The sequence below is a fragment of the Hypanus sabinus genome, chromosome 4 (assembly GCF_030144855.1).
Source record: "Hypanus sabinus isolate sHypSab1 chromosome 4, sHypSab1.hap1, whole genome shotgun sequence".
In the NCBI taxonomy this organism is placed as follows: domain Eukaryota; kingdom Metazoa; phylum Chordata; class Chondrichthyes; order Myliobatiformes; family Dasyatidae; genus Hypanus; species Hypanus sabinus.
The window spans coordinates 37,145,615-37,163,783 of NC_082709.1; the positions used below are offsets into that span (position 1 = coordinate 37,145,615).

Consider the following 18,169-nt stretch of genomic DNA (forward strand, 5'->3'; position numbering starts at 1 on the left):
GGAGCTCAGTAATTTTTGGATACCTTTGACACAGAGCTCCGATGATGTAGATTCTATAAAATACCTTATAAAGTAAATATAATCAATATGGAAGTCTTTTTATAGCCACTTACTCTGAATCTTCACAACATTAGACCTCTTCTCTTTACATATTCATTGAGTTGTCTAGCATGGAAATGGATCTTCTGGCCCAACTTGTCTGTGTTGACTAAGTTGCCTATCGAGGCTAATTCCATTTGGCTGTATTCGATCTATTCCTCTCTCAACCTTTCCAAAGCATATATTGGTCCAAGTATTTTCTAAATGTTGTAAGTGTGCTGCCCTCTACCATCTACTCAACTATGTGCTTCAGCAGGTTATTCCAAATACCTATCATCCTGTGTGTGGGTATAAAATCTTGCTCCTTGGATCTCTTTAAGTCCTTCCCCTCTTGTCATAAATCTGTGCCCTCTCTGTTTACAATCTCCTAGGTAAAAGACTGTAACTCTTAACTCTATCTACGTCTCTAATAATGTTATAAAATTCTTTATGTCATTCATCAGCCCCCTTTGATCCAGGGAGATCAAACAAAGTTTGTCCAGCCTCTCTGTATAATGCTTTCTCGTACAGGCAACATTCATATGAATCTTTTCTGAACCATCTCAAGCTTAATCATTTCCTTTCTACAGTGTAGAATTTTACCAGATCGTCTTAGTGGGGTCCAGCTAATGTTTTATACAGCTATTACATGACATAAGTGTTGGCGCGTGACCAAGTGGTTAAGGCGTTCATCTAGTTATCAGAAGGTCGCTAGTTCGAGCCTTGGCTGAGGCTGTGTGTGTATCCTTGAGCAAGGCACTTAACCACACATTGCTCTGCGACGATACCGGTGCCAAGCTGTATGGGTCCAAATGCCCTTCCCTTGGACAACATTGGTGGCGTGGAGAGGGAAGACTTGCAGCTTGGGCAACTGCAGGTCTTCCATTTAAAAAAAAATCCTTGCCCAGGCTTGCACCCTGGAAACTTTCCAAGGTGCAAATCCATGGTCTATCTAGACTAACGGAGGCCTACCCTACCTACCTACATACATGACATAACCAACTTTCGTGCCAAAGCCATTGCTGAAGAAGGCAAGGATGCCAGATGCCTTACTTACAACACTGTCTATCTTTCCTGCTCAGCTTTCTGCCTAGCTCTCTCAATTCTCTTTTCAAGGCCTCTTTGCTTTTCCTTTCTATGTCATTGGTACCAATATGTACCAAGACATCTGGCTGCTCTCCCTCCCTCTCCAAAATGCTGTGGACGCAACCTGAGACATCCCTGACCCTGGCAAAGGGAGATGACGTACCATTTATGTGTCCTGTTCACATCCACAAAATCTCCTGTCTGCTCCCCTGACTATTGAGTCCCCTGTCACTTCCACTCCCCTCTTCCCTCTCTTTCTCTTCTGCAACACCCAAATACATTGGTTTTCAGAGAAAGTTCAATCGATAAAATGGAACAAAAGCAATAGAATAATGAGCACATTGTAGAAGATTGTCTTAGGACTGGTGGAAGCTTGTGTGGAGTTTAAACATGGGCTTAGACCAAATGGGCTGGAAGCACACCTTCTGCACTGTTAAAGTAGGCAGTATTTAATAAAAATATGGCATCATTCTACAAATTCATAATTAGTGATCACTGTCATTTACTAGATACCTGCTTGAAGCTGACTGTATCATCTAATGACCCTTTGATAATTTCTTCAAATATTTGCTTTATTGATTTGCTGGATTAACAATATTTCATTTCATTTCTCTTTTTCCAGAATGCTCCTGTGATAATTTCCCCAGCTTCATCAATGCATTTGTTAAAATAGATCAATAGTATGCATTAAGTATGGCAAACAATAGAGCCAAGTTTCTTTGCAGAAAAACATTCTCTGGAATTTGTTGTGAATTAACTTGCAATATGTACTTTTCCTTAACACCATACAGCAATTTGACAGTAAAAAGAAAGGAGATTTTTTTTTACTATTTTAGTATCTTGGTGAACAAAATCAGATAAGTACCAAAAGACAATCTTCTACCAACAAAACCTAATGTTCCTATTTAACACCTGAAATGGAGTTTATTTGGAAAATTGTGTTCTACCAATATTCTTGTTTGTACTAAAACAATGTTGGAAATATTCAACAGGCCGGGCAGCATTATTGAAGTAAATTCAATATTCTTGGTTGATAGTGTTTGTCAGACTGATCATGTGTAATGACAATATTTTTAAAATATGCAAATGATGGTTATCTAAAATGTGGGAAATAATCAGCAAGTCAGTCAACATCTGATGATGAAGTTCATGTTTTGAGTTTGCTTAATCTCCTAAATGCTTCTAATATTTACTGTTTTAATTTTCCTGTAATATTGTTTAAGGTCTGAAGGGATTTTATCAACTTGAAGGCTTTTAACATTCAAAAATAACAGTGACTCATTGACTTTTAAATATTATTCCTCTGCATTATGGCATGAAAATATTTTCTGCATTTGCAAAATTATGACACATCTAAAATCAATTTTCATCGTGAAGACTCAATGCTATTAAAGTTTGAAGAGAAACTGTTTTTAAGTTTCTTGGTGCCTTGGTAATGTTGAGTTGATTACAGTATCCAAGCAGGAAGAGCAGCTTTGGAAATTGAAAATACTGGCTTTAATGTTAAGACATTAGTCACCTGCTTCTACTGGATATATAACCTTTTGAAGCAGAAAATGAGTACACAGAAAATAATTTCGAAAGAAAATTACTGCAAGATTAATCTATTACTATCTGTAACATACATAGTTTCTCATTCATTGTTTCTCTTCACCATTCTCATTTTTTGTTTTATTTTTGAAGTCTTGCCATCATCCCACTAAAATTATTCTGCCGAGAATATTGCTACTACAGCATACGAATGAAGATTAATAATGGATATCCTGCATTTGCTGATTTTGAGTGTTTGTTGTACTACTGATATTAATGTTTAAAGCTTCCTACTTAAGGAAGGAGATTATAACTCACAAATTTAGTTTTAGTAATGTTAATGTATCATAATCTAGAAATTTGCCATAATTTTACTGCATGCAGTTAATGAGTTTGTAGTACAGGCAGTGCTTTGGTTACATAATGGTTCTTTTCCTGAGAACACTCTGTGAGCAGATTTTTCTTTTATTTCCCCAAGTCAGTGCAGATCAATAAACTTTGATGTGTATTGAGATGTGGATGGGTTTTGGTTTATTTCAATTCTATAGCAATGCTTTAAGTTGTATTCTACTTAGGGGTGTAAAATATTCATGGGTGTTGTGGCTACTGTCAGTCATCTGTCCTTTAATGTTTTTATAAAAAGTTAACATAGTCAATTTCCACAAGGTCACTCAATGATTTAACCATGAAACTATGTTTCACAAAAAGCAAATTAAATAGGATTGGGAACTAGAAACTTATCAGGGTATAATTGCCCCATGTTGTTGAGTAGCAGCTATTTGTTAGACTGTATAGCTGCCTATAATCGTAGGGCATACGTGCTATCGTAGGTACAGAAATGTGGGCAGAGGGGGTGGGGTGGCCCTGTTGGTGAGGAATGAGATTCAGTCCTTTGCAAGGCGGGACATAGGATTAGGAGAAATAGAGTCTGTGTGGATAGAACTGAGGAACAGTAAGGGCAAAAAGACCCTAATGGGTGTTGTCTACAGGCCCCCAAACAGTAGCATGGATATTGGGTGCAAGTTGAATAGGGAGTTAACATTGGCATGTGTCACAGTAGTTATGGGGGATTTCAACATGCAGGTGAACTGGGAGAATCAGGTTGGTGCTGGACCCCAGGATAGGGAGTTTGTAGAGTGCCTACGGGATGCATTCTTGGAACAGCTTGTACGAGAGCCGACCAGGGACAAGGCTATTCTGGATTTAGTGTTGTGTAATGAACAGGATTTGATAAGCCATCTTGAACTAAAGGAGCCATTAGGAGGTAGTGACCATAATATGATAAGTTTTTAATCTGTAATTTGAGAAGGATAAGGGCAGATAGGAGGTGTCAGTGTTGCAGCTGAACAATGGAGACTCTGGAGCCATGAGGGAGGAACTGGCCAAAGTTAAATGGACTGATATCCTAGCAGAAAAGACAATGGAACAGCAATGGCAGGTATTCTTGGGAATAATGCACAATGTGCAAAATCAGTTCATCCCCTGGAGAAGGAAGGATTTAAAGGGGAGAAAGGGGCCACAGTGGTTGACAAAGGAAGTCAGAGATTGCATAGCATTTAAAAAAAAAGTATGACAGAGCTAAGGTGAGTGGGAAGACAGATGATTGGGAAATTTTTAAGAACTTAACTAAAAAGGCAATACGGGGAGAAGAAATGAGGTACGAACGCAAGCTAGCCAGGAATATAAAGGAGGATAGCAAAAGCTTTTTAGGTATGTGAAGAGAAAGAAGATAGTTAAGAACAATGTTGAGCCCTTGAAGAATGAATTGGGTGAAATTGTTATGGGAAGCAGAGAAATGGCAGAAGAATTTAATGAGTACTTTAGATCTGTCTTCACTCGGGAAGACACAAGCAATCTCCAAGATGTATGGATGGGCCAAGGACATAGGGTAACAGAGGAAATGAAATAGATTGACATTAGGAAGGAAACGGTGATGAGTAGACTGATGGGACTGAAGGCTAACAAATCCCCAGGTCCAGATGGTCTGCATCCTAGGGTACTAAAGGAGGTGGCTCTGGAAATTGCGGATGCATTGGTAATCATTTTCCAATGTTCTTTACATTCAGGATCAGTTCCTGAGGATTGGAGAATGGCTAATGTTATCCCACTTTTTAAGAAAGGAGGGAGGGAGAAAACAGAGAACTATCGACCTGTCAGCCTAACATTATTAGTGGGGAAGATGCTAGAGCCCATTATTAAGGATGAAATAGTGGCATATCTAGATAGCAGTGATAGGATTGGGCCGAGCCAGCAGGGATTTACCAAGGGAAAATCATGCTTGACTAATCTATTGGAGTTTTTCGAGGATGTAACCAGGAAGTTAGACAAGGGAGATCCAGTGGATGTAGTGTACCTCGATTTTCAGAAGGCATTTGATAAAGTCCCACATAGGAGATTGGTGGGTAAAATAAGAGCTCGTGGCATTGAGAGTAAGATATTGACATGGATAGAAAACTGGTTGGCAGATAGAAAGCAAAGGGTAAATGGGTGTTTGTCGGAATGGCAAGTAGTGACTAGTGGGGTGCTGCAGGGCTCGGTATTAGGACCACAGCTGTTTATGATTTACATTAATGATCTAGATGAAGGCATTGAGAATAACATCAGCAAGATTGCTGATGATACTAAGCTGGGTGGCAGTGTGACATGTGATGAGGATGTTAGGAGAATTCAAGGTGACTTGGATAGGCTGGGTGAGTGGGCAGATACTTGGCAGATGACGTTTAATGTGAATAAGTGTGAGGTTATCCACTTTGGGAGTCAGGACAGGAAGGCAGATTATTATCTGAAAGGTGTAGAGTTAAGTAAGGGAGAAATACAAAGAGATCTAGGAGTCCTTGTTCATCAGTCACTGAAGGGGAATGAGCAAGTGCAGCAGGCAGTGAAGAAGGCTAATGGAATGTTGGCCTTTATTACAAAGGGAATTGAGTACAAGAGCAAGGAAATCCTCTTGCATTTGTACAGAGCCCTGGTGAGACCACACCTGGAGTATTGTGTACAGTTCTGGTCTCCAGGGTTAAGGAAGGACATCCTGGCTGTAGAGGAAGTGCAGCGTAGATTCACGAGGTTAATTCCTGGGATGTCCGGACTGTCTTATGCAGAGAGTTTAGAGAGACTGGGCTTGTACATGTTGGAATTAAGGAGAGTGAGAGGGGATCTGATTGCAACATATAAGATTATTAAGGGATTGGATAAGATAGAGGCAGGAAATATGTTCCAGATGCTGGGAGAGTGTAGTACCAGAGGGCATGGTTTAAGAATAAGAGGTAGGTCATTTAGGACAGAGTTAAGGAAAAACTTCTTCTCCCAGAGAGTTGTGGAGGTGTGGAATGCACTGCCTCAGAAGGCAGTGGAGGCCAATTCTCTGGATGCTTTCAAGAAGGAGCTAGATAGGTATCTGATGGATAGGGGAATCAAGGGATATGGGTCAAGGCAGGAACCGGGAATTGATAGTAGATGATCAGCCATGATCTCAGAATGGCACTGCAGGCTTGAAGGGCTGAATGGTCTACTTTTGCACCTATTGTCTATATCGTATTGCTGTGCACATACTTCCTTTACATCAATCATCTAATCAAGTATCTTCTGTCACCCCTAACACTATCCATAATTAAACCAATGGAAGCTATAATGTATTCAATAATTATGAATATTAATTTGTATTTCTGTAAATTTCCTATCTTGCAAAAATTCTTCAAACACTTACGGGAGAATTTCCATAAATTGGGTCCTTTGTAATGCAGGGGGCCCCTGTATTTTAATCAGTGTTGCCCATTGGAATACTAAGGGCATGCAGAAACAAACATCTTGTGCTAAGGTCACAATCTTATCCTTTTTCCTCTCTTATTTTCTTCACCAACTCTCACTGCCAGCAATCATCAGGAATTGGACAACATCGCTATGAATGTAAGTTGTATTTCATTGCTTTATTAACCCTGACATTATGATAAATAGTTGCAGGCTGTTTTTAATCTAAAATAAGAGAGCAACTTTCCTTTGCTGTCCATACATTTGCATTCCCCAGTACACAAACATAAGAAAAAGGAGCAAGTGTTGGCTGTACTTTTACACGAACAGTTCAATAAAGTTATGTTAATCTTGGTATTAGCCCATTTTACTACCTGCTCCTCACAACCTTAGATTATTTTGAGACCCTGATAAATAATCTTTTTTAGACCTTGGAACCACTTAATTCAGAATTTTAGTGACTGGAATCCAGTAGATATACTGACCAGCATACTACCTCATGAATTACAGTGTTCTTGTCACTGCTCAGTTTGAGATTCAAGATGTAGGCTTCATCCCGGCCTCTTGAATCACTGAAATGCAGAGGCAGTGAGGTTAATCAAATATTTAGTCAAGTAAAGTAAAATAAGGTGGTTCAGCTATTACTCAAGTTTTCTGTATTATGTATTAACTGAAAATGATGTAGCAATAATCTACACCGGCCTTTCTCAACTTTTTGCCCTGGAGGAACCTTTGAAATAATTTTCAGGTCTCAGGGAACCCCTGCGTACAAATATTATGTCTACAGCTCATGGTACGTTATCATGATCAGCAAGTTTTAGATATGATAATCTAAAAATAATTGTCACTGCTCTTTTAAGTAGAGAATGAATTTTAGCCAACCTTTCTTGGGTATAAAAAATAGTTGAGTTTAGCTTACCTTTCTTGAAATTAGCCTCTTTCTTGCCCTTTCATAAATTTTAAAATCTCAAGGCAAACTTAATAAATTTCTCAATTTTGGGTTGAACGTGAGATAAGCAGACACAGATTTAATCTTCAGCTGAAATGAGATGATTTCTACCCTTGCTCTTGATGCTTGTTAAACAAGAAGCTTGCTCACACATGTAAGAAGTTGAAAATTGCAGCAACATCTTCATTGCTTTCCTATGACTGCCAGGATAGGCTTCTTACACAGAAATCCAGAACTTGTCCAGGAGCAGGCCAGTAAATCTCATCTTGAGAGCATGGTCAGACCGCAGCTCACAACGTTCTTCCTCTTCTCTCAAAGTCGTAAGTTCTCAAGCTGAGCGGAAGATTCAGAGAAAAGATCCCTCACCCAGTCATACACTTGTGTTGAAAGGGAGGAAAAATATTGTTCAGTTTTGTGCTGCAGTTCTTCCAGGTGGTTTTCAATAAGACTTGCGACTTTCTGATATCCTTCCTCACCCTCAAGCCCAAGCAGCAGTGGAAACATTTGAAGAATTTCTTTTGCAGCATGATTTTTTCTGAAGATTCAGTTTCCTCTTAATCCAAGAATCTTGTCACTTGAAGTCAAAACATTTTCATCAGGGCCTTGCAGAGACTTGTTTCATATGCTTGTTAAGTAGGCTAGTTTTTGCAGCCATTCTTCATCTTCAAAGCACTCAGCAAAATCTGGCCTACTGTTTTCTTGAAAATCCTCCTGCAATTCACCTTTCAGCTCAGACACCCTGTTGAGAACTTCTTCTCTGCTAAGCCACTGGATTCCTGTATGTCGCACGAGATCGGTATGCTTTTTGTTGAGGCTATCACACAGTTTTTAAACATTTTAGAGTGAACTGGTCTTAAACTTACTAAATAACTTGCTTCCTGAACTTTTCTACTGACTTCAATTTCAAAACCCTTAATCTGTTTGTTTTGAGATTCCAATAATCAGCACTCTTATGTGTCATATGGCTGTGATTTGTAGTTCAGTGTTTTTTCAGTTTTGCTGGAGCCATTACTGTATTTGTGGGTAGTTTGCCATGGACTAGGCACAATGGAATAGGACAACCCGGATTACCAGTCCATGGAAAACCCAGTGATATGTAGCTTCTGTTGTAAAGACATGGTAATGGCTGATTACTTTAGTCCCACCAACTGCTTTTGTCTCCAGGACCCAGAAGAGGCTGGTGGTCTGCTACGGTCCTGAGTCTTCCGATCGCAAAGGGCGGTCAGTCATTGCTTTGCGTGCAAACCCAATTGGTGGTTCCCCGCCTCAGGGTCCTGCAGAGATTTCTGTATAGTGACCACCCTCCGAAATGGCATGCAATGGTGACACACTTACTCCACCAGGAGCACTGCCTGCAGGAGGGCGCACAGCTTCCAGTGGCCAAGCCATTTTGAGGGAGCTGCCTCACTTTCACTGAAAGCTGTTGAGGGTATGGCTTCTGGTCCCATCCGGACAGGGTGCTCCTGTACTGGTGGGAGACAGTGCTCTAGCTGTGAAAGGGGCTGGTCTCCATCCCATCGTGGTGGGTGTTGAGGGGGCTCGGGGGAAGTGGAGCAGTTCCAGCTGCACCACCATCTGACGGACCCAGACCTCAGGCGACCACGCGGGAGAGTGTCCCACAGGGATGCTCACCGTGACACTCCAGAGCATTTCTTAAACGTGCTGCTCTTAAGCACCGTTCACTTCTGACCAGACTTGCCTTCGTGATCTGTTTTACTGTCTGGCAGCGAGGAGTTCCCCAGTGGAAATCTCATGCTGGGCCTCTCTCCTGTACATTGGGGACCTGGAGTGGAAGGTGTTGCATTGGGCAGTACCGTGCAACAGGTTTTTAAGCAGGTTCACTGCCACCCTGTCCACCTGCTCAGTCATTGCAAGTGCTGGCATCACGCATTGCTCAAAGTTCAAAAATTGATGTGTTTTTATTAATGATCTCTTGTGAAACCCCTAGCAACCTTTCTCATTAACCTAGGGTTCCATAGAACCGTGGTTGGGAAACTGTGTTCCAGACAATCACTAATATTTGTAAAACCTGCATTCATGAATCACACTTGTGATTCATAACAGTAGGTTTTTGAAATATTAGTGTTTGTGTTGTGTGGATGCCATTTTTCAGTAATTCTTATCAACATATTACAGTTCCTGAGGAATAAAGAGTTGTGTTAAGTTGTCATTTCAAAGCTTTTTAGTACAGTAATAAGATTTTCAAAGCTGTGAAGATAAGAAATTGGAAATACATTTTGAATGGATATTTAGTTGCAGAAAACAAATGGTGAACTGACTGGCTTGAGGCCACAGACTCCTGAACTGCTTTCACTCACTTCAGCATGGAGCTGGCTCTCTGGCAGTGATTCACTTTTAGCGACTCTGCAGTTCACATGCTGTGTTTTATTTCTTCACATTTTTATTATTTGCCCAATTTTTTTTTTATATACACATTGGGCATTAAGTTAGTCTTGGTTGCTTGGGGTTTTTCATGAATTGGATTGAGTTTCTTTGTTTTGTGGCTGCCTGCAAGAAGATTAATTTTAAAGTTTTATATGGCATGCGTACTTTGAAAATAAATTTACTGTGAAGTTTGGTAAAGGGTGAATGGTTAATCAAATTTTGAAAGAGACCGCTTCTAGTTACTGGCAAAAGGGTAGAGCTTACTATTCACCAGTAAATTTAAAAACAAACATAAGAGGTGACCTGATAGAGGTGTATAAGATGATGAGAGGCATTGATCGTGTGGACGGTCAGAGGCTTTTCCCAGGGCTGCAATGGCTAACAAGAGGGGGCAGAGTTTTAGGGTGCTTGGAAGTAGGTACAAGGGGGATGTCAGGGTAAATTTTTCACACAGTGTGGTGGGTGTCAGCAATGCTGGTGGAGGCGGGTACAAAAGGTTCTTTTAAGAAATTCTTATTTAAGTATATGGAGCTTAGAAAAATAGAGGGCAATGCGGTAGGGTAATTCTAGGCAGTTTCTAGAGTAGGTTACGTGGTCCTTTGAAGGGCCTGTAATGTGTTGTAGATTTTCTATATTCTGTTCTAAACATCTTGCCTAAAATATTTCAACAGGCTCTAAAACATTTATAGATTATTTATACAGATAAGCTGATAAAGGTTTCACATCAAAATATTTAAAACTTGATTTCATTCCAAGACAATTTACAAAATGAGCCTTTTGAATTTATTTGGAAAGATTTTTAACTCGATTAGCATTATACTTAAATAACGGGACAGCAAATATTTGTATTTGACAATATGGAACATGAATAAGGGTGATGAACTTTGTGGTTGATATGCTGTTTGCCTCTCTCTGTCCTCTTCTTGCTCTGACGAAAGAGGGCTTTGGCTACTGTATTAAGTACCCAGTTAAAAGTTGTTGCTTTGGTGATGTATGCAGTATTATAGTCTGTTCTGCTGCTGCTAACAGGAGCTGTGCATTCATATGCAGCATAGTTAAAGTAGAATCTGATATTTTCTTTTTTTTTCTTTTTCAATCTTTTTATTGAGTTTCATATACAAAAGAAAATAATAATATAACATAACATAACATTGAATAAGCTATAAATACACTAGGCTTGAAGTTAAATTAGTAATAAGATATCAATATCTCATTGAGATATCAACAGAGAACATCATAAGATAATCAATCAATCAAGCCTGTATTAATTGTATATGAAAAAAGGATAATCACAAAAAGAAGGGAAATAAATACAAGAAAACATATATATTAAAATAAAGCAATAAACCTTAACTAACATGGGCAATAATAATAGTTTATATATACATGATAGTGTCAAGAACTCCGGAACTCCATACCAAAACAAGGATAAAAAGAGAAAAGATCTGGAAGAGGTCAAATTAACTCATATGAAAATGTCGAATAAACGGTCCCCAAGTTTCTTCAAATTTAATTGATGGATCAAAAATAGTACTTCTAATTTTTTCTAAGCTCAAACAAGAAATAGTTTGAGAGAACCACTGAAATGTGGTAGGACGGTTTACTTCTTTCCAATTTTGTAATATAGACCTTCTAGCCATTAGAGTTGCAAATGCGATCATTCGTCTAATCGAAGGGGAGAATTGACTACCATCCTCAATTGGTATTCCAAAAATTGCAGTGATAAAATGGGGTTGTAAATCAATATTCCAAACTGATGAAATGATAGCAAATATATCCTTCCAATAGTTATGTAAAGTGGGACATGACCAAAACATGAGGGTCAATGAAGCAACTTCTGAGTGACATCTGTCACATTGAGGGTTAATATGGGAGTAGAATCGAGCAAGCTTATCTTTAGACATATGGGCTCTATGTACCACCTTAAATTGTATTAAAGCATGTTTAGCACATATAGAAGAAGAGTTAACCATTTGTAAAATTTTTTCCCATTTTTCTGTTGATATAGTATATTGAAGCTCTTTTTCCCACTCTTGTTTAATTCTTCCTGACATTTCTGGTTGTATCTTCATGATCATATTATAAATAAGAGCCACTAAACCCTTCTGACAAGGGTGAATCTGATATTTTCTTAATCCATGTTTTTGATTTTAAGCTGACTGAGTTTTGCACTGAATGTTTCTGCAAATGGCCAGGTGCTCTTCAGCAGCATCTAGAGCAAGGCGAAAGAGTGATCCTGAGTCAGTTTGAGGAGCGGAGAGCTAAACGGAGGGCACAGCGGACAACAATTCAACGACACCCTACACATGCAGCAACTGTGGCAGAGCCTACCGCTCCAGGATCAGCCTCAGTAGCCACAGTCAACGCTGCTCGACAAACCAGTGACTACCAGAGGCACAGTACGCATGGTCAACCACAACCGATGGAGGCCACACACAGTTCTGCATGTATTCGTATTCATAGAGATATACACTATGGACATGGGTGCCTCAGACTAATTCATATATACCATCTAAACTGCATAACTGAGCTAGTTCCATTTGTTTGTATTTGGTCCATATCTCTCTAGACCTTTCCTACCCATGCAATTGTCCAGTGCCTTTAAAATGTCATAGCTATACTAGCCTCTAACATTTTATCTGGCAGTTCATTCCAGGTACTCACTGTCCTTTATGTGAAAAGTTTGTCCCTCAGATCCTTTTTTAAATCTTTTCTCCTCACTTTAAAGCTATGTCCTCTAGTTCTGTACTTCACTATACTGGGGAAAAGACTTTGGTTTGTCACCTTATCTATGCCACCCATGATTTTATGATTCTCTATAAGATGGTTTTGTTTGTTGAAGATCAGTTGTCACAATACAGGATGTATCACACGTTCTTTTGAAAATGAGCTCTTTAGTATTTCAATGTTTGCCTTTCAAAATATCCAAATGAGCACAATAAATGTTATCATATATATTGTCAAGTGTTACAAATGTAGTCAATATCAAATATTGAAAAGTATTGTGTTCTAAATTGCACAATATCAAATTTTAAAGCTGGTGTTAGACAAAGTTGGAGAACTTTACATCTCTGAACTGGCTTTAAGAGTTGAGCCTTGAAAATCTTACATTTGTTCTTCTGTAGTGCAAAATTTCCAAAATAAAAATCAACTTAATCTTATTTAATGTTGATTGAGGAGAATCAATCATGCCTTGTTTGATTATTAATTTAGATCATTTGTCAAAGTATTAATTCTCTCTCATGGAAAGATGTGATGAACAGAAGAAATATTTCAAGAATGCTTTTAGGAATGATTTTAATTTTCCACATATTGTTTGGGAGTCTCATACTGTTAAAGGTCTAGATGGGTTAGAGTTTGTAAAATGTGTTCAGGAAAGTTTTCTATATCTGTATATAGAGGTACCAACTAGAGTGGAAGGGCATCCAGGATATCACGAATTACAGGACAACATCTCCTGACTGTGTGGGTGATGCCTCTCTCCCAGATGCGCTGAATAAATTCTACGCCCATTTTGAGAGAGAAAATGACATGGCAGCGAGGAAGTCCACCCCTCCTACAAATGACCATGTGCTGTGTCTCACCATGACCGATGTGAGAAGAACCCTGTGCAGGGTCAACCCATGGAAGGCTTCTGGACCAGACAACATCCCTGGTAGAGTGCTCAGAGGATATGCAGTCCAGCTAGCAGATGTTCTCACTGACATCTTCAACATCTCTCTGAGTAGCACCACCGTTCCAACGTGCTTTAAGGCTGCCACCATCATCCCCGCGCCGAAGAAGTCTTCAGTGTGCTGCCCAAATGACTACCCTCTTGTTGCCCTCACATCCATCATCATAAAGTGTTTCGAGAGGCTCATCATGAGGCATATCAAGACCCTGCTGCCCCCCCCCACTGGACCCCCTGCAGTTTGCGTACCGTCCCAACCGCTCAACGGACGATGCCATTGCCATCACCCTGCACTTGGCCCTAACCCACCTGGACAAAAAAGACACGTACATTCAAATGCTGTTCATAGACTTCAGTTTAGCATTCAACACAATCATCCCTTAGAAGCTGATTGGAAAGCTGAGCCCACTGGACCAGAACACCTCCCTCTGCAACTGGATCCTAGACTTCCTGATGGGAGACCTCAGTCAGTTTTGATCGGAAGCAGCATCTCCAAAACTATCATACCGAGCACAGGGGCCCCCCAGGGCTGTGTGCTCAGTCCACTGCTGTTCACTCTGCTGACCTACGACTGTGCTACAACACACAGCACGAACCATATCATCAAGTTTGGCGATGACACGACCATGGTGGGTCTCATCAGCAAGAACTACTAGTCAGCTTACATAGAGGAGGTGCAGTAGCTAACGGATTGGTGCAGATCCAACAACCTGTCTCTGAATGTGAACAAAACAAAAGAGATGGTTTTTGACTTCAGGAGGGCACGGAGCGACCACTCCCTGCTGAACATCAACGGCTCCTCGGTAGAGATTGTTAAGAGCACCAAATTTCTCAGTGTTCACCTGGTGGAGAAGCTCACCTGGTCCCTCAACACTAGCGCCATAGCAAAGAAAGCCCAGCAGCATCTCTACTTTCTGCGAAGGCTGAGGAAAGTCCATCTCCCACCCCCCATCCTCATCACGTTCTACAGGGGTTGTATTGAGAACATCCTGAGCAGCTGCAACACTGCCTGGTTTGGAAATTGCACCATTTCAGATCGCAAGACCCTACAGTGGATAGTGAGGTCAGCTGAGAAGATCATCGGGGTCTCTCTTCCCGTCATTACAGACAGTTTCACTGCACTGTGCATCTGCAAAGCAAACAGCATTATGAAGGACCCCACGCACTCGTCATACAAACTCTTCTCCCTCCTGCCATCTGGGAAAAGGCACCAAAGAATTCGGGCTCTCACGACCAGCTGATGTAACAGTTTCTTCCCCCAAGCTATCAGACTCCTCAATACCCAGAGTCTGGACTGACACCTTACTGCCCTATTGTCTTGTTTATTATTTATTGTAATGCCTGCACTGTTTTGTGCACTTTATGCAGTCCTGGGTAGGTCTGTAGTCTACTGTAGTTTTTTTTTCTGTGTTAATTTTTTATGTAGTTCAGTCTAGTTTTTGTATTGTGTCATGTAACATCATGGTCCTGAAAAAATGTTGTCTAATTTTTACTATGTACTACACCAGCAGTTTTGATTGAAATGTCAGTAAAAGTGACTTGACTAGCGAAGATGCAATATTAGATCTCCCATTAGGAAATGAGTTAGGACAGGTGACGGAAGTGTGTTTACGGGAACACTTTGGTTCCGGTGATCATAACACCTTTAGTTTCAACTTGATCATGGATAAAGATAGATCTGGTCCTCGGGTTGAGGTTCTAAATTGGAAAAAGGCCAAATTTGAAGAAATGAGAAAGGATCTAGAAAGCGTGGATTGGGACAGGTTGTTCTCTGGCAAGGATGTCGTTGGTAAGTGGGAGGCTTCAAAGGAGAAATTTTGAGAGTGCAGAGTATGTATGTCCCTGTCAGGATTAAAGGCAAAGTGAATAAGGATAAGGAACCTTGGTTCTCTAGGGATATTTGAACTCCGATAAGAAGAGAGAGATGTATGACATGTATAGGAAATGGAGCAAATAAGGTACTTGAGGCGTATAAAAAGTGCAAAAAAAAACCTAAGAAAGAAATCAGGAGGGCCAAAAGAAGACATGAGGTAGCTTTGGCCGTCAAGGTGAAGGATAATCCAAAGAGCTTCTGCAGGTATATTAAGAGCAAAATGATAGTAAGGGATAAAATTGGTCCTCTTGAAGATCAGAGTGGTTGGCTATGTATGGAACCAAAATAAATAGGGGAGATCTTAAATGGTTTTTTTGTGTCTGTATTTACTAAGGAAACTGGCATGGAGTCAATGGAAATAAGGCAACCAAGTAGTGAGGTCATGGAACCTATACAGATTGAAGAGGAGGAGGTGCTTGCTATCTTGAGGCAAATCAGAGTAGATAAATCTCCAGGACCTGATGGGGTATTCCCGTGGGACCTTGAAGGAGACTAGTGTTGAAATTGCAGGGGCCCTGGCAGATAAATTTTAAATGTCGGTATCGACGGGGGAGGTGCTGGAGGATTGGAGGATAGCTCATGTTGTTCTGTTGTTTAAAAAAGGCTCTAAAAGTAATCTGGGAAACTATAGGTGGGTAAGTTTGATGTCAGTAGTAGGTAAATTATTGGAAGGAGTACTAAGAGATAGGATCTACATGTATTTATTAGGGACTTATTAGGGAGAGTCAACACGGCTTTGTGTGTGGTATGTCATGTTTAACAAATCTATTAGAGTTCTTTGAGGAGGTTACAAGGGAAATGGATGAAGGGAATGCAGTGGATGTTGTCTACGTGGACTTTGGTAAGGCCTTTGACAAGGTCCCGCATGGGAGGTTAGTTAGGAAGATTCAGTTGCTAGGTATACGTGGTGAGGTAGTAAATTGGATCAGACATTGGCTCAATGGGAGAAGTCAGAGAGTGGTAGTGGAGGATTGCTTCTCTGAGTGGAGGCCTGTAAGTAGTGGTGTGCCACAGGGATCAGTGCTGGGTTCATTGTTACTTGTCATCTATATCAATGATCTGGATGATAATGTGGTAAATTGGATCAGCAAATTTGCTGATGATACAAAGATTGGAGGTGTAGTGGACAGTGTGGAAGGTTTTCAAAGCTTGCAGAGGGATTTGGACCAGCTAGAAAAATGCGCTGAAAAATGGCAGATGAAGTTTGATACAGACAAGTGTGAGATATTGCACTTTGGAAGGAAAAAACAAGGTAGAACATACAAGGTAAATGGTAGGGCACTGAGGAGTGCAGTAGAACAGAGGGATCTGGGAATACAGTTACAAAATTCCCTGAAAGTGGCATCACAGGTAGATAGGATAGTAAAGAGAGATTTTGGTACATTGGCCTTTATAAATCAAAGTATTGAGTGTTACGAACCCCGTGACTGGGTCACTTACCAGCAAAGATAGAGAGGACCGTTGAAGTCTGATGGTACTATTTTTAAAAGTCTTTATTTATAAAGGGGCACAAAAATAAGATTAATACAGACATTCAGATAAAATACGTCGTCAATACTCAATCTAAAAACACGGGTATAGTAATAATCATCAATTAAGCAATAGCTCTATCGTTTGTCTAGGGCAGGGGTCGGCAACGTTTACCACTGAAAGAGCCAATATGGACCCATTTCCCACAGAAAAGAAAACACTGGGAGCCACAAAATGAAATAACACTGCATACAACGGGTTTTTTTTGCCTTTATGCTATGTATAAACAAACTATAATGTGTTGCATTTATGAAATTGATGAACTCCTGCAGAGAAAACGAAATTACATTTCTGCATGCAACAAAAACATTTTGTACTCTGAAAAAAAGACGTTGGGTTGAAGGTTACTCCGTAGGTAGCCTACCTTGGATCGAAGAATTAAAAGAAAGCGCGCACTGGCGCGCATTGGCAGTTGTGATGTATATTAATAGCGATAAAAAACACGTTGTAGCGGTGTGCTACACGCAGCGCTAAAATAAAGACTGCAGTCAAAGGTAACTTTATTCGAACTAAACAGCCTTGCTTTAAAGCCTCCCTCAACCCGTCCCCGTGGGCGCGGATGCTCCAAAAGACACGTACTCACAAACCCCCGTAGGCTATCTCCCTTAGTCGGAACGGTAGCTAATTGTGAGCCGGTTCGGATGTGCCAGGAAACGGTGTCTCCACAAAGTTTTCATATTGTACAAGATCACCATAATCTTCAAATTTCGAATTACATTTCAAAAGCTAACAAACCACGGGGAGCCGCATCACAGAGATCAAAGAGCCGCATGTGGCTCTGGAGCCGCAGGTTGCCGACCTCTGGTCTAGGGGATATTGTATGGTCCGATGGAAAGATAAAAGTCACTGTCCGTTCAAGCTGCAGCTCTTTGGGTTTAAGGGAGACGGTTTTAAACTTGCCCAGGACTTTTATGAGGCCAATCCGTTGCGTCAGGTGAGTTGGTTACCCGTTGTTAGTTCCAAGTCGTTTTCCGTGGTACCAGCCACCAGCCCCCAGGCAAGGGAACCGAACGCACGTGGCTTCCTTCAAATGGCTTCCCGCTATTGCGGGATCGCTAGCGTTTCTTCTGGTGCATGTGAGGGGCTGTCCCTACAGCCCCCCTTTTATCTTAGCTTGCGGGGTAGTAGATGTCAATCAGGTTGGGGTGATGCAATCTCTCCCTCAACCAGCCCACTTTGCCCGAGGGCTTGCACGTAGCATAGTCCCCAATCCACAAATGTTGTCTCCAGGAGACAATGGCCAGGTCTCTCTCATTTCCTGGGTCCTCTGAGCCAACCCAATAATGCTCTTGCGATTCTCACAAAGGAGGGGGCTCCCCCGCCC

At 40.8% G+C, this 18,169-nt stretch overlaps 1 protein-coding gene across 22 annotated transcripts in view; it reads left to right on the forward strand.

Moving 5' to 3' along the window:
- The window catches only part of LOC132392660 (PTB domain-containing engulfment adapter protein 1-like), a 403,579-nt gene that overhangs the window by 82,885 nt on the left and 302,525 nt on the right, over positions 1–18,169 (forward strand). The gene's annotated exons all lie outside the window — the stretch shown is intronic.